The 24572-nt window shown below is 35.7% G+C and overlaps 1 protein-coding gene across 13 annotated transcripts in view; it reads left to right on the top strand.

Annotated features, from left to right (window-relative positions):
* INPP4B (inositol polyphosphate-4-phosphatase type II B) overlaps positions 1-24572 on the top strand; it is a 1027382-nt gene that overhangs the window by 772084 nt on the left and 230726 nt on the right. The gene's annotated exons all lie outside the window — the stretch shown is intronic.

Genomic DNA, 24572 nt, shown 5'->3' with positions numbered 1-24572 from the left:
ACACTATGAACTTGTTCGTTGCTCATACATGCCAGTATAGCTGGAAGAAAGATTCATTTATTGCACACTTCCATCAGCATATCTGTAATAGCTTTGCTCCTGAAAAGATTTCAATGTCAGTATAGATTGCGGGTAGGGTGGTGGTCAAACATTGGGGCATTTAGAGGAAATAAAATGTGCTAATGGATTCTTAATTTGTAAAATAAGTTATGTTAATAGGGTTGTTATTATTATTGTGCATCAAAATTAAAATGTTGTTATAATGAGGGAGAGGGATTAGTGATCTAATTGGATGATAAGAAGACTCTCTGAGCCATGACTAATCTATAAGATGTGTTGGTGTGACTTAGCCTCCAGTGACGTTTAAAATGCTGAATGAATAGTGCTGGATTCAAAATACAGAGCTCAACGTCTCTGAGCATCACTGGCCAATAAATAACTACATATTTTCAGTTCTTGTTAATTTAGGATTTCAGTATTTCAAGAAATAGTTAGCATTTTATCAAATTTGATTTCCTTCTACATGTTCCTATTAACTCATGGGGTTCCAAGGTATTCTGTGTTTCCTTCAAGTAATCAGAGAATGCCAGAGGAGGCTACAGTGACAGATCAGGAATATGTCATGTTAGGTCAATGGCATCAGGGTCAGGGTGGATAGTAGGAGAAAGGAAGCAGTGAGATTGAAGTTCAGACAGCTTGCTTCAGTTTTGTAGAATGAATCTAGGTGTCTGGAAGATACTCACAGGCTGAAATAAGCAGGTGGATTGTGAAGAACCCAGCAGACAAAATGAGAGGCAATGGGTCAGTAGAGATCACAGAAACTTAGAATAGAAGCTCAGTGTATGGCAAAAAAGATAATAGTCCAAGCTCAGAAAGCCTGGACAGCAAACAAAAATCCAGCCTTAGAATGACTGTGGAATAATTTAGTATTATAGGTTGAAGTATTGAGAAATAATTAAATGGACAGACAGAAAAAATCTGATCCTGAGCCATCATCTTCTGAATAAGCATTTTCTTATGACCATGTAGGTCCAGTTCCAAAGTGTCAAGAGAACCGAGCTCACAGGTGGAAAAATGAATAGGGTTGTAATTAAGTAGCAAGGTACCCCTGGCAGGAGCAGAAGAATCCAGCTTTTAAGAACACTGTCCTACTGTGGTGAGCCATTGTTTTGTAGTGCAGCAGCTCCCAACTCTAAGGAAAAGAAGCTTACTTTAGAGTTACCACAAAGGATCCCAATATCCATCTACCATTTTGACCTTTATCTGATAAAATTTTGTAATGTGACATAGAATGATAAACCTATATTTCAAATACATGGCAGTACTAGAAAAAATATGGAAATTATAGGGAGTTTGATTTCTTCTAAAAATAAGAAAGAACTCACTCTAAGGACTGTCCAAAAATCGGATCGTGACCTCACTAATATCAGAGTCCATAAATGGCTCTGTGGCTGGTATAGGGTTTTGACGTATAGGGTTTTGAGAAAAGGTAACAACTTTAATTTAATGATTCTGTGAATGATGGCTAAGCATGAGCTCTTTGATAATTTTGCAATAGTTTTTACCTTATGACAGACCCTGCTAGACTAAAGGTATTCCTACTATTTATTCCACCTATATGCAGAGAATAGCAATGAGCCAGGCAACACACACACAGGAGTTTCAGTTAATTGTTAAAATTCCTGACACTGGGTCATGTATTTAAAAAAAAAACAACTAAATTCACACTGAGAGAAAAAGAAAAGCATACTATTTCCAGGTGCAAGAGTGGTATCATTTCTGTTCTATAGTTCCACTTCAAAGAAAATTTGCAACTTTCTTCCAGTCTAATTTGCTGGATTACAGAATTCAGAAAAGGCAGCCAGAAGGCACTGAGGAAAACCATGAAGAAGTAGAACCCATCTGTTCACTTAAATGGTGCCATCTATATCCCTCTGCCATATGCCACATGGATAACTCTTTGCACAGTGGTTAGCGCTAAACCTTAATAGCTGTGACCATGTGAGTAGTACACTTCTCCCAAAGTAGCCAAGTTCAATAGTGCCAATATTACTGCCCCACAGACTCTATGCTCTGGGTCAAATGAATAAATTATTGATTTCCATACTAACGACCTATGTGTCACTTTTTTCCAATGTCCAGGCTAACCATCAAGCATGTCTAGTTTTCTTCTACCTCTTAGATCTTCTAATTTCCTTTAAGCAATATTTCAAATGTTGTTTCCTACATGAAGCTTTTTTCCACACTGTGCTTCCCTTCCCTCTCTTGTGTAAAGATAATTTTAGGGTTGTGACTTAAATCTAAATTAATTGATTGCCAAGGGAAAAAAAAAACCTCAAATAAAATACCCAACTCAGTCTGGAAATTTATGGTAATTTCAATTAATATAGGGGGAAGTATTTAAGAAGAAAGAGGGAAGAGGGTATAGGATTTCTCCCACCTGACCTGTGCCCGGGGGAGTTTAAGATTTCCACTGCTAGGTCTCTGAAGGAGATTAGAGGCTTCTAAGAGGATAAGTTTGGAAACTAAAGGAGAAAAAAACTCAGTCAGAAACTCAACACCAAACCAGACAATAGCTTGTAGCCACGTCAAGATGCCAAAAGGCCTAGTACCCTGCCACCAGCCAAATCTCCACTGATAAAAAGTCCTGGAGAGAGGAAGCTAGCCAAATATATAGACCTTTTGCTCTGGTGTCCCCTCCTCTAAATGCCCATTCTTTAGTTCTCATCTTCTTTAATTAGCTAATCTTTTAAGTTATTTAGCACTTCTTTAAGTTCACCTTTTGTTAATTACTTGACCTTTTTGTGATTAATTTACCCTTTATAGTTAACACCTTCTTGTATTAATATCTAAATACACTTAAAGTTCTACCTTCACTATAAAGGAAGAACTAAGTACCTTCATTATTCAATCAGGAGATTATAGTTCTATCTTCATCATAATGTAAGATCTAAGTAGGGTGGAGTAATTTAAAGTTCACAATTTCCCCCGATGATCATTGGGAGACTAGTATCCCCACTGATCATTTAACATAATCATCTTGTAGTCCTAAAGCACTTCTAACTACAGATGTATACAATATTCTATTTCTAAGAGAAAATTAGAAAAGTTAGGGAGAAATAGAAAGAGTGAAAGAATAACCAATGTTTTGCTAGGTGCTTTGACAAAAAGCCAAATTAGGGGCAGTCCCCTTTGGCATAAAATTGTACATTTACAATAAATGTTCGATCCCCTTTTGTTCAATTGATTGCACCCAAAAGTTCATTCTGGATCTTCTTGATGTAGTGTAGGTTTTCTGGCATCTTTCTGCATTCTCTTAATGTAGGAGTTAGCAAGTTTCTTCCTTGAAGATCTTTTCTTGAACAAAATTTTCAAAATCTTGGATTTTCATTAAAATACAACCCCCCCATTAAGTGGGTGTTAAAAAACATCCAATTCAGCTCAGGATGCAATGTTGTTACAGGGGTGTATGAGTCAATTATCAAAAGAAGAGAAATACAAAACAAAAAACCCAAAAAATATAAAGAAGGGAGAAAAATGGAAGAAAGTTAAATTTTTTATAGAAAGAAAAAAATTCAAAATCAGAATGAAAATACCAAAATCTATGTATATAAAATGTTGAGTAAACAGGAATGAAATTTCTATCCCACAATCCTATAGGACAGAATGCAGAAATATTTCATTTACTCATTTTCAGCCAAGACTACAGGAAGTTGCCATACTATAAGAAGAAAAGGAACAAGAATTTTATTTTTATAGGGAAGTGTCATTCCCTGGTCTGATTTTTTTGTTATTCTCAGGGATATGGAGAGTCAGGATGATATTCAAACTTTGGTTACTTGTTTGAGTACTTCACAAAGAGTGTAGATACAAGGAAGTCCTACAACTTAACATATGTCAAGTGTCCTTTTCTATTGGCTTAGAAGTTCATCAATCTGTGCTCCTTGTATTTATCCTGTTTCCTAGAATCAGACACAAACATTAATCAGTCCCTTAACATTTTATCAATAAATGGCAAGTTCCCACAGTTTAAAGCTTTTTGGTTATGCATTGATATTATAGCAAGTGTGTATCTATCTATCTATCTATCTATCTATCTCTCTATATATATTTATACATACACATAACATATTATTGCAGAAAAATAATATTAATTGTATATGCCTTTAGTACAAGAAATGAGAAAAAAGGGGAAAAATCAAATATTATAATCAAAATAAAAGAAAGGTAAAAATAAGAGGGAAGGAAAAAAGTCAGAAATTCAATGTGTTCTTGAAAAACAGCATCCACTTGTCAATGGATTATTATCTCCAATGCATGTGATAGGGTACAGTCAATGAGTCTCAACAGAAGATTCTCTCTATACATGTGAGCAATGAATCCAAGAGTCCTCTCCAATCTTTATAGACATTGGAGTAGTTAACAATATTTGGAATGGCCCTTCCAAGGAAGGCTGAATTGCTCCAGTAAGCTGGAAATTCTTAATATACACCTTGTCTCCTGGGTTCAGTTCATGAAGTGAAAAGTCTAGTGGTCCACTTGTACTTCAGTTCCAGATTTATGGAGTTCACCCAGTTTGTGCTGTAATTCCTGTATATAGGAAGCAATAGTAGTATCTCCCCCTAATAGTGATGTATATGCATGGGAGAAAGGTTTAGCCTTTATAGGTGGATGTCCAAAAAGCATCTCAAATGGTGAGATGTGTAGGTTTCCTCTAGGCCTTCTTCTAAGATAAAATAGGGCCAGAGGGAGAATTTCAGACCATTTTAAATGTGTCTGAGTGCATAATTTTCCAATCATAGTTTTAAGTTATTTTATTCATTCTTTCAATTTGGCCTGATCTCTGGAGATTATATGGTACATGAAATTAGGGAGTTATCCCCAAGCAAGAACATATCTGATTTAGGACAGAATCAGTAAAATGATTTCCTCTATCTGAATCAATATGTGCTGGCAGGCCAAAGCAAGGAAAAATTTATTTTAAAAGCACCTTAGCAACAAAAGCTTCTGTGGCTTGGGTTGCAGGAAATGCTTCTGGCCATCTGGTCAGTTGATCTACTATGACTAGACAAAATTTTTAATGTCCAGCCTTTGGCATTGTTATGAAATCTATCTTTAGATGTTCAAAAGGTGTGTAAGCCAGAGGACACCCACCAAAACTTTGCCATGAAAGGCATTTTGATTATATACTTGGCAGGTAGAGCAGGCTGTACACACTTTAGAAGCTATAGTAGTTATCCCAGGGGCTATTCATACTTTCTTAACAGAGTCCACGATGCCCTGGGTGCCAAAGTGACCATTTTATGAATAGATTGGCAAATTTCATGGTAGAAACTTCTAGGAAGCAGGAGTATTCCTTCAGATGACACTTTCCCATCTAGCCATCTTATCTGTTAAATATCTCAATTGTTTCTCCATTTTCTCCATGAGATCTTTATTTTCTTCCTCCTTTTCTTTGTTTCCCTTTGAAACATATAGAGCTATTGTCTGCAATTCTTCAAGGTCCATCTCTGGCCATCTCAGGCAATGTGTTCTAAAATAATCCCTAATCACTTTGCAAGAGTTATTGATAAAGTGACTTCTAACTTGTCTTATGCAATTTTCTTTAGGTAGGTCAAAATCCAGGTATCTACCCCCAAACCCAATTATTCTGTCCATGAATCTGGAGGGTGTTTCTTCCTCATTTTGCTTAATCCTTTCAAATTATGTCCACTTATCTGTACTGTCTGCACATTCTCTCATTACTGTAAAGATGGCCTCTCTACAATGGTATTGTTGTAAATGATCCTCAGAGTTGTTATAATCCCATTTGGGATCCTGAGATGGCCAGTGTGCTTCATTGAGCCCCTAGGTTTTGTTGACATGAGCAATTATTTTATTTTTCTCAAGTTGAGTTAAAAAAGCCTGTAGCAAGTTCTCGACATCTTTTTAAGACGAATTATATTGGAAAAAAAATGTCTGTCATCTTTTTTTGTTACCAGAAAGGGATCTTGTTCATATGTGGGAATATTTCATGTAAATTCATTTATTTCTTGGGGACTAAACGGTATATTGTGCCTTAAAGTCACCACATCCCCGTTTTGTCCTGTTTCAGGTATTTCTCTTAGAGGAAACAGGTCTCTAATTGAATTTGGTACCTGTGGGTTAGTTTGACTAAGACAAGTTTCTTTAGAAGGATGAGATTTTCTTGGGATTGCAATTGGTTTTTATGTAGGAGAAGGAACAGGAAAAAATGGGATTTCAGGAGAAGGGTCTTGGGGATTAAGTTCAGCCAAGATTTGCAGACCATTAGAGAACCAGTCTGTTAGCTGAGCTATAGGGAAGGTATTTTCCATCTCCATTTCAGGAAGGGAATTTCCTCATTTAGAGGTTCAGAAACAGGTCTGTAAGGTTCAGACCTGTTTTTAGTGAGGTGGATGTTTGCCAATTGATCCTGTAAGAAACATTTTAAATTATCGAATTGGACTGGCACATTCTCCTGTATCTTAGCCTCATTTTTTAAAATATTTTACAGTGTTTTATTTTGAAAGTTTTTTGTTTTCCTGTGTTTTATCTTCAGATTTTTGCATAATTTTCTGTATTTTATCTTCAGATTTTTTAATAATTTCTTGTATTTTAGCTTCAGAATTTTGCATGTTTTCCTGCATTTCAGCTTCGAATATAGTTTTTTTATGTTAGTATCCCTTAACACAGTACAGAGGAGTAAAAAAATGATATTACCTAATAACATAAAAAATTGGAGGTATCCTGAATTCCTCTATGCCCCTAATTCTTATACCACCATATAAATGTCAAAGAATGTAGTATTCATTTATATATATATATATATATATATATATATATATATATATATATATATATACTAATTATTTTCCTAGTGGGCTTCACAAAACATGTGGGGAGTAGGACAAGGCCAAAACTCTCTCCAGGTCTCCCTTACTCCTAATGAAGAGTAATCTAGGCAGTATTGTCAGTGTAGGTTGCCTAATTTGGTTGTTTGTTCCCTGAGACAGAGAGGATCCATAGTTAAACAGCTTCCCCAGTCCTGCCTATTTTTGGTGTTTAAAAAAATCAAAACAGCTGTGTTCAATTCAAATTGAGGAGAAAAAAGAGAAGTAATATTTTATACTTACCTGCTCTCGAAGCTGTGTTTCAGTCTTTTTAAAAGGCTGACTTGAGTAAGTAATAAAGACAGAAAGGTACGAGATTTTACAGAAATTTGAAGGTTCTGGTCACAACCTTCATGGATTAGCCAGACTAAAGATAATTTTAGGGTTGTGACTTAAAATCTAAATTAATTGGTCACCAAGGGAAAAAAACCTAAATAAAATACCCAAGTCAGTCTGGAAATTTATGGTAATTTTAATTAATATAGAGGGAAGGATTTAAGGAGAAATAGGGAAGACAGTAAAGGATTTCTCCCGCCTTGCCTGGGCCAGGGGGAGTTCAAGATTTTTGTTGCTAGGTCTCTGAAGGAGATTAGAGGCTTCTAAGAGGATAAGTTTGGAAACTAAAGGAGAAAAAACTCAGCCAGAAACTCACCACTGAACCAGACAGTAGCTTGAAAGCCACGTCAAGATGCTTAAAGGCTCAGCATGCTGCCACCAGCCAAATCTCCACTGCCAAAAGTTCCCAGAGAGAGGAAACTAGCCATATATATAGACCTTTTATCCTGGTGTCCCCTCCTCTAAATGCCCATTCTTTATTTCTCAACTTTTTTTATTAGATTATATCTTTGGAATCACTTAGCACTTCTTTGTTAAGTTCACCTTTTGTTAGTTACTTGACCTTTTGGTGATTAATTTACCCTTCATAGTTACTTAACACCTTTTTGTATTAAGATCTAAAAATAGACAACTTAAAGTTCTAGCTTCACTATAAAGTAAGAACTAAGTACCTTCATTGTTAATCAGGAGATTATAATTCTATCTTCACCATAATGTAAGATCTAAGTAGGGTGGAGTAATTTAAAGGTCACACTTGTCGATGTTCTTCCCTTGAAGGTGTTTTATATTATTTTATATATAATTTTCTCTATTCATGTTGTCTAACACCAATTGAAGGTTAGTCAAAGACTATTTTTGGTTCATGTTTTTATTTTTTAATCTCTTTTCCTTTATTAATAAAGGACTTTAAAAAAAAGCTTGTGAAATTGAATTGGCAACACCATCAGTAATACTTTAAAGAAATGAACATTGAAGAATTTGGGTTTACTGGATATGGGATAGAAAGTGGAGACTTGCAGCATATAGCTTCTTGGTACTGAGTCTGGGTCACTGTTCTTTGAGGGATAACTTGTTAGGTACCCAAAATGATTCTCTAGCTCCCATTATTTTTACTCACTTTCCACTATGCCTGAAACTCTTTTTTTCCTCACCTCTGCTTCTTTCCTTCCTTTAAGTTTTGGTTAACATTTCACCTTTTGTAAGAACAATTAATGCTATTTTCTTCAATTGAAGATTTTCTTCAATGTATCCTGCAATATATTCTCCAAAACATCTTATTTGAGAATTTCTTTTTGTGTGTTTATGGGTTTTTTTTTAAATGATGTTTCCTCTCAGTAGAATGTGAGCTCCTTGAGGTCAGGAACTGCTGATATGTTGACATGATAATAGACTAGACTAGATAATAGACCACTTTACCTCTTCCTATCTTAGTCATGCAAGTAAAGCAGTGTGCTCAAATGCAAATTTATTTTATTTTTTTTCCTTTCAAAGAATTTCCTTCTGCCATGTTCTGAAAAAATGCAGGTCAAAGTGAATTGAAGTTTTTATTGTTAAAAGACAAATTATCAGGTGGTACCCTTGAATATTGGTGCTTGAATATTGATTATCATCATACAATCTTTATATCTTCAGCACCTTGCAGGGTGCCTGGCATCCTTTAGGTGCTTCATAAATGTTTGTTGACTTGACTTTTTAATTAAGTACAGAGGGGCTTATGCCTGGTAACTTGTCTGCTAAGTGATATAACTCTTTGGGTATAGCAACCCATGAAACAGAAAAACATGAAAAGTTCTAAGACTGGGGCCTTTTCCTTTGTCTTCTATAGCAACTATGGCAGAACTGCAGATGGGAGCAGACATTGCTAAATGTTTTTAGATGATTACAAACATAAATTTAGTTGTCAGTGTTATAAAGATGAAATCCATATCTAATAACCATTATGTTGATGTACCCCATGAGAAACTGAACCATAGCATGATTGACAGCATTCTTAGGAATGAAATCAGAAAACTGGAAAAGGAGGTAGATTGATCATATAACAAGAGTAGGATATAACTGATGGTCAAGCCTCTAAATATAAGAGCAAATGATTTGAAAATAATGCTAGATGCTTGTTGCTGGTTAGTCATGACTGACTCTTTGTGACCTCATTTGGGGTTTTGTTGGCAAAGGTACCTGAATGACTTGCCATTTCCTGCTTTAGCTCATTTTACCAATGAGGAAAGTAAGGAAGTTAGTTAAGTGATTTGCCCAAGATCACACAGTTTGTAGGGTGATTGAGGCCAGATTGAACTCAGGAAGATGAATCTTCCTGACTCCAGTCACTATCCACTGAGAAAACTAGCTGCCCATCTGTTTTTTAAATTAATATAATTGGTTTCCTTTGTTATCTTATTTCAAACTTATTTCAAAGTTTTATTCTAAGTAGTGTTCCAGAGGTTTTACTGGACTGACAAAGTGGGGTTCCATGACACCCACAAAAAAGGGTGGAGGACCCTGGTCTAAATAGTACTTTCCAGCATGCTAGGCAGGATTTTCTATGAGAGGGAATGAGCAATGGTTTCACAGTATGAGAATACAAGATAGGTTGTCATCTGAACCATTAAGAGGTATTGTCTAACTGATCAAATAAGCAAGAAGTGATTGTTTTTTTTTCTGCTTTTTAAAAATTATTTAGTCAATTTAGAACATTATTCCTTGGTTACAAGAATCATATTATTTCCCTCCCTCCCCACCCTTCCTGTAGCTGAAGTGCAATTTCACTGGGTATTTCATGTGTCCTTGATCAGAACCTATTTCCATGTTGTTGGTGTTTGCATTAGGATGTTCATTTAGAGTCTATATCCCCAGCCATATCCCCTCGACCCATGTAATCAAGCAGTTGTTTTTCTGCTGTGTTTCTACTCCCAGAGTTTTTCCTCTAAATGTGGATAGTGTTCTTTCTCATAGATCCCTCCAAGTTGTTCAGGATCATTGCATTGCCACTAATGGAGAAGTCCATTACAATCTATTTTACCACAATGTATCAGTCTGTGTATAATGTTTTCCTGGTTCTGCCCCTTTCACTCTGCATTATTTCCTGGAGGTCATAATGGTACATTAACATTTCCAAGGGCTTTCCTCACAATAAACCTGATTGTGTCACTCCCTCCACCCAATAAACTTCATCCTTCATTTCCTGGTTCCAACATACTGGCCCTTCACAAATAGCTCCAACCTATAGTTTCAGCCTAATGGACATTGCTCTCTGACCTACTGAGACTGACCTTCTTTCCATTCCTTCCCCTTGTTATTCCAATGCCTTCCTTCATGATTTTAAACTTGTTGTCCTTTCCATCTGGAATATAATACCTCCTTACCTCTGCCTTCTAAATGTAACTGAAACAACATCTTTTGCATGTAATCTCTTCCTAGCTCCCTCCCTGCTTGGACTCTTCTTCAAAATCAGTTTATATTTATCCTCTTTCTATTTTCTAGATTCCTATAGGTACTTGTCTGCCAACCTATGATGTAAATTCTTTTCAAATAGGGATTGTAATATTCTTTGTAAGCCCAATATCTCTCACCCATGCCTGGCACATAGTTGTTGTTGTTCAGTCTTTCAGTGGTGTCTCTTCAGGACCCTTCAGGAACAGAGGGTGTTTCTTGGCAGTGACACTGGAGTTGTTTGCCTTCTCTTTCACATAAACATAGTAGAAATTTAATAAATGCATGTTGATGTCATGAGTTGTATAGTACAAGTATTATTATCCCAATTTTACAGATGAATTACAAAAAGGTTGTAACTTGCCCATAGTCACAAATTAAATAATCCAACCCAATACTGGATCCCACCCATCCAAGGATTCTGGCAGACCCCATTACTTCTCATCATATAGCAAGATAATTCTCCCTTTGGAGGAGATTATTGTACTGTCCTAGAGAGCTGATATTTCTGGGTGTCCACTTTGTATCTACAAATCCTAGTATAATAATATCCTCACCTAGAAACAGGATAAATCCTATGATATAACAATAATGTCATAGATTTAGAGCTAGAAGGGAAATGAGTGGTCACCTGTGTCTCAGCAGTGAGAAGTGACTTTTCTGAAGTCACACATTGCTTAATTAATTAGGAGCAGAACTATGACTTGGACCCTGATTTCTTAGACTAGAAATCCCATGCCTATCCTCTGCATGGACAGCCTCTCTATGACTTGGCTATGGAAGAGGAGACCCGTGAAGAAAAATGGAAAAACTTTGGCAACTGAATGATTCTAGAGGCTGCCGGAAGAGTAGAGTGAGGGGTTGCAGATGACTCCAAGTTGGTGAATAAATTCAACAGGAATATATAAGACTTTATGGTGCTTCAAAGTTGGGTTGACTGCAGACAAGTTATGTAGGAATTGCCAAACTATGGGCAATAAAAATGGTTATAGTTCTCCTAATGTTGTCACATATTTTATTTATGTCATGTATTTTCTTCAGATTTTGTCCTACCTCTGCAGAGGTTCACTGGGTATATTCTCCTTTGAAATATGTTGGTTGCTCATGGAAAAAAAAAGTGTTGTTTAGGCATAGATGGAACTTGGTGACAGCAACAAAATGCAACATAAAAGCAAGGTATATGATAGTGTAAAAGGTGCACAATTGTGTATGTTTATATCAGAGGCTAGGGCAACTTTCAAATAGCCTTCTTAAGTTAGAGTAAAGGCTCTTTACAGGAAACTGATGCTGAATCAAACCTTGCATATGGCAAGAGAATCTCATCAGAAATATTTCAGTTCAGATAAACTTCAAAGACAATAAAAATGTAAAAAAATTGAAATTTATGTCATGTATTTTGATTCTCTGATATATCACTAAGGAGCTTCTCTCCCTTTTTCTGCTCATTTGTCTGTTCTCCCCTGCTTCCCTGGGTCCCCATACACTCCTCACGTTATTATACTCAAGTAGAGAGAGATAGATGAGCTTACCATGCTGCATAGTGTTGAGGAAAATATGGGAGAGAAGGTTCTGATGCCTTCAGCAAATTCAAATCTCTGGATTACTCCCATAATAATAGGTTATCTTTGAGGATAATATGGGACAAAGGTCATCCCCAGGTTCTAGGGTCTAGACTTCTGGAGCCTCCCAACAAGTGAGCTTGCCTTTAGTCGTCATTGCTTGGATTCGTAGTCACAAAACCTGGACACTATGGAAGTTTTCTGTAGGTGATGAATATATATATATATTCTGGAGAAGACAGACATCTTTGTGTACAACATATAATAAATAAAAGTCAAAGTTCATAAATGAAAAATGTGATTGGATTCAGGATTCTATAAAGCTTACAAAAATTTTATTATCACTTCGAGGAAAAAATTTGCCATATACATTGCCTTTTGTGAATGTTGAATTTGTCTCAAAATCAGAAGGACCATCATATACTTCTTTTTTTCATCATATGCAACTCATTCATTGTCACATAATCTTATAGTTATAACTTTTGCATACTTGACACTATATCTTTATATCCTTCTCCATATATAAGCAAATCATATTTATATATGAGAGCCATTGTGACCTAATGGACAAAGAACTCAGCTCAGTGCCAGGAAGATCTGGTTTAAATCCTATATCTGACATATATTAGCTCTTGGACCAGGGACCAAACATAACAATGACAACAATAGCTAGCATTTATGTAGTGCTATGTGCCAGGAATTATAAGTGCTTAATAATTATTATCTCAATAGCTACTTAATCTCTGCATATCTTAGAAAACTATCAATTATGGATGAGTTCTATGTTTGCAGAGTAAGTCTTCAAACCATGAATTCTCCACATTAATGAAATGACACAACCATTTCTCCTACCAGAAATGAAAAAAAAAATTAACCTAAAAGTGCTGATATAACCCCTTATTTTGAGAAAAACTGGGGTTTGATTGCTGAATTAGTAGTTTTCAGATGCCCATTGCTACTTTGGGGGTCCCATCTTCAGACACATGAGCCATACACTGATAAATTTTATTTTATTTACAGTTGACTTGTTTTTGACCAAACTGCTTCAAAATTCTGAGAAAGCCAGAAGCTGATTCTGCCTTGGTACTCTGAGACACTAGTTTCACCATTGGCATATGACCAGCTATAGAATTTTGGAGCAACTCCAGGACAAAGACTCTTTCGTTGTTCTGTGTTTCAAAGGTTTAATTATATATTAAAATGGACAATTTCAAGATTAATAACTGAGGAAACATGACAAAATAAATTGACAAAATAAAATGACATGGTTTAGTGATGGAAGATGAGAATTTGGATACTGTGTAAAATAAGGAAGGTTCTCTAGCAGAGAAGTCCCAGCTAATGAAACAGAAGGACATAAAGGTAAAATAACAAATGACAAAGTAATGGGAAAGAGAGGCCATTAACATTCTCTCTCCACAGTTGTTGACATGCTGATTTGGGTGGTAAAGAGAGACAGAGGTCCCTTTCTACTGCTATCCACTACTGAGAAAAGAAGGGTTAGAAAAGATTTAGTTTCCTCTCCACTACCACCTGCTACTGAACAGAAAAACAGTAGAAGAAAAGAGAAGGTGGCAGAAGACACTTCTCTACCTTGACACATACCTTTGCTGAGAGATGGAGAATATGAATCTTATTCAGGAGAAAAATTGGAGAGGCTTTTGCCATTTGTTACTAGAAATGTCTTGTCCACTGCTCTAAGAAGCTGTAGTATGCACAGAAACCACACTTTGATAAAACGGTCTGGGTACCCAAGCTAAACTGGGAGGAAGGTAACCAACAGATCACAAACTCATTGGTGAGTTAGTGAGATATCTACCTCAAGCATGTGAAGACCTCTGGAAGAACAAGAATATGAGAACAATTTGTTCATGTGGCTATGAGGGCAATTGAAGAAGCCACTGTGGAGTGCCTAGAGTTAGTTCAGACATCAAATGCTGAGATAATCTCCTTCATCTCAGGCCATTGTCAGGCATCCTGACTTTTGTCTTGCTGCTGGACTTTAATGACTCTGGAAGAGAGAGTGAGGATGATAACTTTATGTATCTCTGCCTCAAACCCAATTCATGTATAAGTCAAGACATTATCCCATGATAGCATTTGCCCTCTTCAGAAAAGATGGATGAACAGCAACTACTACATAAATGCTGTTGCTCTTCTCCAAAATGAACAAAAACCTATCTCAGCTGAAACCATCATCTGAGGTTGCAACTAAAAATTATGGGTACTACAAGGGGCCCTCAGGTTTGGCTCTTTCCACAAAGAATAGCATGATATCATTCTAACGTAGTGGGTGTTCTGTCAGGACAGCAGTGCATGCATAGATCACATGAAAACTTTGTTCATCAAGGCAACTTCATGTATAATTTCTAATAAGAGATACTACTCTGTAAGGTCCTAGAGTAGTGAATTGCCTTGGCCACTATGCATTCCCTATATATGTGTCCCTTCTACCCATCAACACTATGTGTATTGGAGGGAGTCTGTGACCTAGTCTTATGAGTGAAATGCTATAGATATGTTTTTTTCTTTTCTATAAAATTTCAGTAAATGTTTTAGTTTGAGGATAATTAAATGATTTTCTTTTCTTTTAAGCTCCTACTTTCTGTCTTATAATTAATACTAGGGATGAGTTCCAAGACCAGAAGAGTCAATAAGGGTTAGGCAATAGAGATTAATTGACTTGCACAAGGTCATGTAGTTAGGAAGTATAGCAGTTTTGAAACCAACACCTACCTTCTCTAAGCCTGGCTTCCTATCCCTTGAGCCACCTTGCTGCCCCTAACTGATTTTCATCATGGAAAATGTGCCTGTAGAGTCTCATGAATTATAATTCTAGTAGGAATAATCACCCACAAGGATTTTAACTAGCAGCCACCCTCTTACTAGGGAAAGCCCAATCTGCCAGCTTAGAGCAAAGTCATAAAGAAACAAGCCACAGAAAAGGAAAGGGTAAATGTTAGGTGGTTGCTGTATTAGGTAAAATATTTCTAAAAACTAAGTACATTTCCATTCCTGCCTTGATGAACTGTATCAGTGAGTACCGAATGTATATAAAAGTAGAAAGTTAGGCTGATCTTTCTACATAGATTTATGATCCTGTGGATCTGAGTAGGCTTTCATCTACAGTCACAGTTGCCTGCAAACCAATTGAAAACAGAGCCTTAAACCCTCACAAAATAAATGTATATATTGGACTCTTTTAATGAGAAAATAGTTAAGGCATAATCAAAGACCAATTTGCAATCAGGTAAACACCAATTCACCTCCTTATACTATTTATGTGGAATAGGAGTTTCTTTTATCCAACATGTAAGCCATAAGTTCACACATATATTGTACAAGTTCACACATTTTGCTACAGGTTGACACCTACGTGCTTCATGGACACATATGTAGGGAAAAGCATTTAAAATTGATTTTATAAATTATCTCTTTGAATGCAGCATGTTGCGCAGTACCTGGCACAATAGGGATTGCTTATATATTGATTGATCCTTGTAATAGCCTTGTAAGGTAGTTGGCTATTATTATATTTATTTTAAAAATAGGGAATCTTGGGTTCATAAAGGTTGTGGCTTGCCCAGAAGCAAGATTAAAACCCACATTTTTTTCTTTTCCTATAAATCTAGCACTTTATTCACCACTCCCAAGGTCCTAGGATTACATGTAAGCAATAATGAGTAATTTTTAGTGCTCCTTCTGCATTTCTCAGACCCAAGATTTGGACTAGAAATCAAATGTAGATTATTATGCTTCATGAAACATTATTTTCATCATGTTGATACCCTACTGAAAGTATCTGAAGGGGTCAGCATTACACAGAAGTTCAACTTTCTGATTCCTAGATATTACAAACCAAACTCTTTGTGGAATTCCAGGACTTATCACCAAACTCCCCTTCCATTTCATTGCTCACTACTTTCCCCTAGGAACCAACCCACTCGTGCAGACAACCTGGACTGTTACTGTCCACTATCTAGCCTTCTTTCTAAGCCTTTGTTCAAGTTGTTGACTTGACCTGGATTTGTTTCCTTTTCATTTATCCAACCTGTAGCTGTCACCACTAGCAGCAACCCTTCCTTTACCATCACAGCACACAATAGTCTAAATAGTCCTCTAAATTCAATCATATTTGCTCATCTCAACTCAGACATTTACAAAATGCCTATTTTAGGCACTAGGGGGTGGGGGAAGAGAGGACACTGACTATGAGGAATTTCTGTTTTAGCAAGAGATTCATATGAAGAAATCAATAAGCAGAATGAAAAAGCATTGAGTACTATTGAGATTAGGAGGAAAAATAAAGATTTTCTAAGAGGAATGAGCTTATTCCGGATATGGGGATCAGCTTATAGAATGGTATGGAGACAGGGCAACGAATGGTCAGTTTAGGGGGAAGCTACTAGGCTGGTTTATTTGCATTTTATAGCTCAGGAAAGTAAGTAGTTTTCACCTATATACTAAAAATATACACCTGTGCACTACAGGGCAATATCTATGTGCCAGGAGTTACTATGTATGCTACTGAAAAAGTAACACCTATGTTGTTTCATGTTCAAATTATTTTGTTCTTGCTCATCTGAATGTGTATTTTATCTCTTTGTATAATATAAGCCATATTGGTGACTATTTTGTTTCTTATCTTTGTATTCCCAATATCTGATTTGTAGAAGATATTTTTAAAATGCTTGCTAAATTGAATCAAAGAGATCAGAGTAGATTTCACAGAGAGGTATTACCGAGCTTTGTTTTGAATACCAAAAAATGTGACTTACCCAAGGTCATAAGCTCATAATTATCCATTTCTTTCAGGAGAAGGCTATGGAGAAGGGAGATGGCAGTATCTTTTTCATTTAAAAATGATGGCTATTTTAGAACTTCCCTTTAATTACTATACCAAGTTTCTTTTGAGCCTTACATATAGTTAAGACTTAAACATTTGTGCAATTTGCTGAATTGGTTAAATACTTGATTTTCAGAGTGTAACCTATATCCAAGTAAATTAATTAATAATCTCACAAATTGACTGAGTACCTGCTTTATGCAAAACACTGCTGAGTACAGGAAACTAGCAACTGAAAGTATCTCCCTATGTCATTGAATATCTTCATTGTTGTTATTATCCTCCTAATGATAGAGAAACCTTCCTGACCATACTATTTGTAAAGTACTTAGCATTATATAAATGCTTATTTGTTTCCCCTCCCACAATGCAACAAGGACAAGAGTATCCTTTGGCACTCAGAGCTTTATAGCTAATTTATGACAAATAACACTAATATTGACATTTTTTCCTTTATTAGCTTCTGTATTTTGAGCTGACAAATACCATATTTGGTGTTTAACTGCTGTATTCTTTGTTGGCAAATCTGTGGAATAAGGGGCATTGGTTGAAATGAAAGCAAGAGGGGAGAAAAAAAATCTAAAACTGAAATATTGGTCCAGCAGGAACAGTAAGACACATTTCTGGAACCTGAAATGTATCCCGTATTTGCTTAAAATTTTTTTTTATTGTTATCATTGATGTTTGCAGTCAGTATGAGGAAGGGAAGGTAGAGAGGAGAGAAGCAACATGGGTTTTCAGAACCTCAATGTCAGACAGTCTGTATAATTTATATCTGCAAAAAAAATTTCTGTAATGGACTTACTATGGTTGGACTTCACCTTTCACTTATCCATTTCTGTTCTGTCTTTTTCAAAATCTCCATCTTTAAACTCTGAGTATCTTTACTGCCTCTTCTCCATTCCCAAATGACTTTCTTCTCCTTAGTTTCTTGGCTTTTATTGCTTTCTTCTAGTTTTCATTAAAATCCTATCTTCTTCATGATACCTTTCCTTGTCCTCCTCAAAGCTAGCATGTTACTGCAAAAATGTTTCCCAATTTACCTTGTATAGATCTTTTACATACAAAACTGTTTACATTTTTTCTCCTCTTATAAAAATAAGAGGGATTGTAAAACTAATATAGGCAATGGATTTGATTATTGATTATGAACTGATTTTAGATACTATGCTTACTTCACTCACAAAGTCCTCAGTTTATAACAGTGAAATGAAGCTCATAAATGAACTTCTCTTTAGGGTCAGGTGCAAGGATGTTAAGGAGGCTCTCATCATAAAAAAATGAAATATTTATTGAAATATAAAAAAGGTTAAAAAAGGATTTCTAACTCTAAGGGCTTCTAACTCCACCCAAATAAAATTCCTACAGTAATCCTTCCTAATCTGACTAACCCAAATTTTCCCTATTCTAAAATAAAGTAACACTATTATCCTTATAATTCTTAAATTCATCTCCAAGTTATAAAAACAACAAAGGCTTCCTGGCTGAGCCTCAGCAAGAACTAAGTTAGGATTCTGAGCCTTAGAAGATTCAGAGTCCAAACCAAAGACCAGGTTTTTCTTTGGTTTTCTAAGAGTTAAACAGTCTATACAGATAGTCAATAGTGCTTCCCAAGTTGGAAAAAAAAAAAACACTTAACTCCTTCAGGTCTTTACCTCAAACAGTGAGAGAGAGAGAGAGAGAGAGAGAGAGAGAGAGAGAGAGAGAGAGAGAGACAGACAGACAGACAGACAGACAGACAGAAACAGAGAGAGAGAGACAGAAACAGAGAGAGAGAGAGAGAGAGAGAGAGAGAGAGACAGAAACAGAGAGAGAGAGAGACAGAAACAGAGAGAGAGAGAGACAGAAACAGAGAGAGAGAGAGAGAGAGAGAGAGAGAGAGAGAGAGAGAGAGAGAGCCTCTGTGTGTGATTGCCAACTGCCAGAGACCAACTGCCACACAGAAAAAACCTTTAGACTTGAAACTCACACTCTGACAGCTCTGTTTCAAACTCCAATTCTTTCTCAAGCCAGCTTTTCTAGTTCTCATCTCTAAATTAATAAAAACAATACGTATTTTCTAATATCCTTATAATTTAAATTTGATTTCTTAAAGATATTGGTCTGTTTTAGCACTGTGCTAAGACTCATAATAAAATCTTAATTACTTTTCCCCTAGACACCTTATTTTCTGCCTTAGAATTAATTCTAAGGCAAAAGAGTGGTAAGGGCTAGGCAATGGGGGTTAAGTGACTTGTCCATGGTTACAAGCTAGGAACAGTCTGAGGCCAAATTTGAACCCAGGACCTCCCATCTCTAGGGCTGGCTCTCAATCTACTGAGCCTACCCAACTGCCCCCAAAATCTAAATTATACTTCTTGATAACTTGTTGATTAGACTTTATGAATATAATGAGTCCTTTGGATCATGGTGGTGAAGAATAAGAGGTTAAATATTCAAGATACTGAGAAACATACTTAGCTTAAATTAATATACTATGGATTAACTTCCCATGAATCAGAGAAAAAAATTAAAGTATGTTCTCAGGACTCTTAGAATACTGTGAATGAAGATACTGTAAAGTTCTCAATTATAAAACTACATAGACCATGAATAATATTAAATATTATTTCTTCATTGTAACCCCAGATTTTTATTCTAGTTATAAAATTATATATATATATATATATATATATATATATATATATATGAACACACACTGATAACCTCTCTCTGACACATTACCTCAAATAATACTCTAGGTTCTTTTGGCTTTAACAAGAAAAGGATATGTTCTATTATCTTTTTAACACTTAAATTACACAAAATTACACAAAATCCACACCTTTCAATCTTTTGGAGCTCAAGCTCCAAAGCCTTTCTGGCTTAAGCTGATTCATTGAAAATGTAGGAGTAAGGTGAATGCAAGTTATCAATGTATGATGATCCAATATAAAAACATTTATATAGCATTTAATATTTGCCAAATACTGTGCTAAGCATATACAAAATTATATCATTTGAGATAAGGGTTAAATGCTTTTACCAAGGTCACACAACTAGAAGTGAATTGACCCTAAGAGTTCTATCCACAGTTCTCCTCCTTGCCCATCAGTTGGAAGACGTAGCAATGAAAACTAGAATTCCTTTAGGGCAAGGAGCAAAGGTGTCCTTAAATATTTGAAAGCAAGTTATATTTTTTGGTTTCACTTCAAAGAAGATCACTTATTTCCTTGGTATGTGTTACTGTTCACTATTCCTCACCCCTTTTATCCATATCCTGCTATAAATCTCCCACAGAGAAAAAGATCAATGCAATAGAGGTCTTCCACTTCTTGGAATATCTTATAGATACTAGAAAAAGGATCTTTTATCTGTCTACCTCCTTTTTTGACAATATATGTTCGTGATGAGATCCTTTTTTTGCCACACTTCTTTGTTATCATAATTTTTGGTCATTGACAATGATTCTCATTCTTAACACAGGTATCTTATTTTCAAAGTTGTGAATCTCTGAATTTTATATTTTTAAACCTTTATCTTTTGTCTTAGAATAAGTACCGTGTATGTGATTCAAGGCAGAAAGTCAGTAAGGGTAAAACAATTAAGGTTAGATGACTTACTAAGCATCATACAGCTAGAGAGTGTGTGAGGCAAGATTTGAACCCAGGGCCTCCTGTATCTAAGTCTGGAACTCAAGCCACTAAGCTACTTAGCTACAACCAATGAATTTTCTATTGAATGTGTATTGAAGTAGCAAAGAGATCTCATTATTATATCATATGGCTTTCATGGAGCTGCTGTTGATGAAAGATTAAAAAAATACAAGACAGCATATAAGAGCCTTGAGCACTATAAATCATATTTGAATTTTAATTAACTGACATCAAGTAGATAAATGATATAAATTAGTATAAAAAGTCATATTGACGGACTAAATGGCATGGGTAAGAACTTCTTTTGATGAATATGCCAATGTTTTTCACTCCATCCCAGGCCATCATTGCCAGTCATCTTGACTTCTGTCTTGACACTAGGCTTCAATGACTGGCCTTTGTACTAAAGATACTGTACTGAAGATTACTAATTTAAATTTGAATCTATATGCAAGTCACTGTTGCTGTGAAGTAAATATTCTTTCCAATGGTAAAGATTAAAACTCATCCATGTCTTCTGATTCTACCATATTCTTGTCCACATATTTTGGTGCATTTTCTGCAAGAGCACCAATCAACATGTTGTGAGATTTTTTTTGAGATCTTGTGCCATTTTATGGATGCAATGGAACATATACATTGTTATTTTTTACTCTTTTGTCATATGTAAGGATGATATTAGAAAATAAGTATTGTTTTATTAGATTAGAGATAAGAAGTAGAGTAGCTGTCTTGAGAAATAAATGGAGTTTGAAGCAGAGCTGAGAGATCATATTGATTTCAGGTGTTGACAGTTATAACCATTTTTCTGGGTCAATTATTCTCTCTGGGAGTTAGGAGTTGTTCTCTGGAAGTTGGCAGAGACACACACTCAGAGACTCTCTCTCAGGGCTATAGTAGGTAACATCTTTGCGCCTCTCTCTGTCTGAGGATAAGATCTGAAGGAGCTTAGTGTTTTCCTTTCCCAACTTGAGAAACACTATTGACTCACTATTGTGGTTTTTATAGATTGTTTTAACTCTGAGAAGACCAATGAAAAACCTGGTCTTTGGTTTGGACTCTGAGTCTTTTAAGGCTCAGAGTCCTAGTGTGATTCTTGGTGAGACTCAACCAGCTAGTTATTTTATAATTTGAAGGCAAAGTTAAGAATTGTAAGGGTAATAGTGATAGTTTTATTCAGATAGTATAAATTTAGGTTAGTCAGATCAGGGATGAGTAGTGTACCCAGTGAAACACAGAAGATGGGGTTCCTTGTAGAACCAAGGAGTTTATTTGGGTGGATTTAGAATCCCTTAGAAGTAGAAATCCTTGATATCCTCAAATATTTAAATTTAAATAAATAAATATTTTGTATTTTTATAGAGCGAGTCTCTTTAGCATCTTTGTGCTTGGTCCTGAAGGAAAGTTCACATTTGAGCTTCACTTCATCACTGAAGATACTTTTGATTACCTCTATCAAAAGTATCTGAACAGTTTTGAACCTGTATAAGCAAGTTATCCATCTATTTTATTGCCATTAATTTTTTATTATTTTTATTATTTTATTATTATTATTCTAATAATTAAAATTATTTTTAAATTTTAAATTAAATTAATTATTAATCATATATAATAAATATACATAAATATATTAATTAATTAATTTAAATTATAAAAAATTAATAAAAAATAAACTATTAAATTGCCATTTATTATTTTTTGGAGGGGGGTGGGGGGTAAAAATCCCAAGTTTTATTTTTTTTAATATATTTTATTTGATAATTTCCAAGCATTATTCGTTAAAGACATAGATCATTTTCTTTTCCTCCCCCCCCCACCCCCCATAGCCGACGCGTAAGTCCACTGGGCATTAGATGTTTTCTTGATTTGAACCCATTGCTTTGTTGATAGTATTTGCATTAGAGTGTTCATTTAGAGTCTATCCTCTGTCATGTCCCCTCAACCTCTGTATTCAGGCAGTTGCTTTTTCTCGGTGTTTCCACTCCCATAGTTTATCCTTTGCTTATGAATGGTGTTTTTTTCTCCTGGATCCCTGTAAGTTGTTCAGGGACATTACACCGCCACTAATGGAGAAGTCCATTACGTTCGATTATACCACAGTGTATTAGTCTCTGTGTACAATGTTCTCCTGGTTCTGCTCCCCTCGCTCTGCATCACTTCCTGGAGGTTGTTCCAGTCTCCATGGAACTTCTCCACTTTATTATTCCTTTTAGCACAATAGTACTCCATCACCAACATATACCACAGTTTGTTCAGCCATTCCCCAATTGATGGGCATCCCCTCATTTTCCAGTTTTGGGCCACCACAAAGAGCGCAGCTATGAATATTTTTGTACAAGTCTTTGTGTCCATTATCTCTTTGGGGTACAGACCCAGCAGTGCTATGGCTGCGTCAAAGGGTAGATATTCTTTTGTCTCCCTTTGGGCATAGTTCCAAATTGCCCTCCAGAATGGTTGGATCAGTTCACAGCTCCACCAGCAATGAATTAATGTCCCTATTTTGCCACATCCCCTCCAGCATTCATTACTTTCCTTTGCTGTTATGTTAGCCAATCTGCTAGGTGTGAGGTGATACCTCAGAGTTGTTTTGATTTGCATCTCTCTGATTATAAGAGATGTAGAACACTTCTTCATGTGCTTGTTAATAGTTTTGATTTCTTTATCTGAGAACTGCCTATCCATTTCCCTTGCCCATTTATCAATTGGAGAATGGCTTGATTTTTTGTACAATTGATTTAGCTCATTATAAATATGAGTAATTAAACCTTTGTCAGAGGTTTCTATGAAGATTTTTTCCCAATTTGTTGTTTCCCTTCTGATTTTAGTTATATTGGTTTTGTTTGTACAAAAGCTTTTTAGTTTGATGTAGTCAAAATTATTTATTTTACATTTTGTGATTCTTTCTATATCTTGCTTGGTTTTAAAGCCTTTCCCCTCCCAAAGGTCTGACATGTATACTATTCTGTGTTTACCCAATTTACTTATGGTTTCCTTCTTTATGTTTAAGTCACTCACCCATTTTGAATTTATCTTGGTGTAGGGTGTGAGGTGTTGATCTATTCCTAGTCTCTCCCACACTGTCTTCCAATTTTCCCAGCAGTTTTTATCGAATAGTGGATTTTTGTCCCAAAAGCTGGGATCTTTGGGTTTATCGTATACTGTCTTGCTGAGGTCACTTTCCCCCAGTCTATTCCACTGATCTTCCTTTCTGTTTCTTAGCCAGTACCAAATTGTTTTGATGACTGCTGCTTTGTAATATAGTTTTAGGTCAGGGACTGCAAGGCCCCCATCATATGTGTTTTTTTTCATTATTTCCCTGGATATCCTTGATCTTTTGTTCTTCCAAATGAACTTTGTTATGGTTTTTTCTAAATCAGTGAAGAAGTATTTTGGTAGTTCAATGGGTATGGCACTAAATAGATAAATAAGTTTGGGTAGGATGGTCATTTTTATTATATTGGCTCGTCCTATCCATGAGCAGTTAATGTTTTTCCATTTGTTCAAGTCTAGTTTTAGTTGTGTGGCGAGTGTTTTGTAGTTGTGTTCATATAGTTCCTGTGTTTGTCTTGGGAGATAGATTCCTAGGTATTTTATTTTGTCTAAGGTGATTATTTTTGAATGGGATTTCTCTTTCTAGTTCTTGCTGCTGAGCTGTGTTGGAGATATATAGAAAAGCTGATGATTTATGTGGGTTTATTTTGTATCCTGCAACTTTGCTAAAGTTGTTGATTATTTCAATTAGCTTTTTGGTTGAATCTCTAGGATTCTTTAAGTAGACCATCATGTCATCCGCAAAGAGTGATAACTTGGTCTCCTCCTTGCCTATTTTGATGCCTTCAATTCCTTTATCTTCTCTAATTGCTACTAAATTAATTATTAA

The sequence above is a fragment of the Monodelphis domestica genome, chromosome 6, assembly GCF_027887165.1.
Source record: "Monodelphis domestica isolate mMonDom1 chromosome 6, mMonDom1.pri, whole genome shotgun sequence".
NCBI classification, from domain to species: Eukaryota; Metazoa; Chordata; class Mammalia; order Didelphimorphia; family Didelphidae; genus Monodelphis; species Monodelphis domestica.
This window is presented reverse-complemented; position numbering and strand designations above follow the sequence as displayed.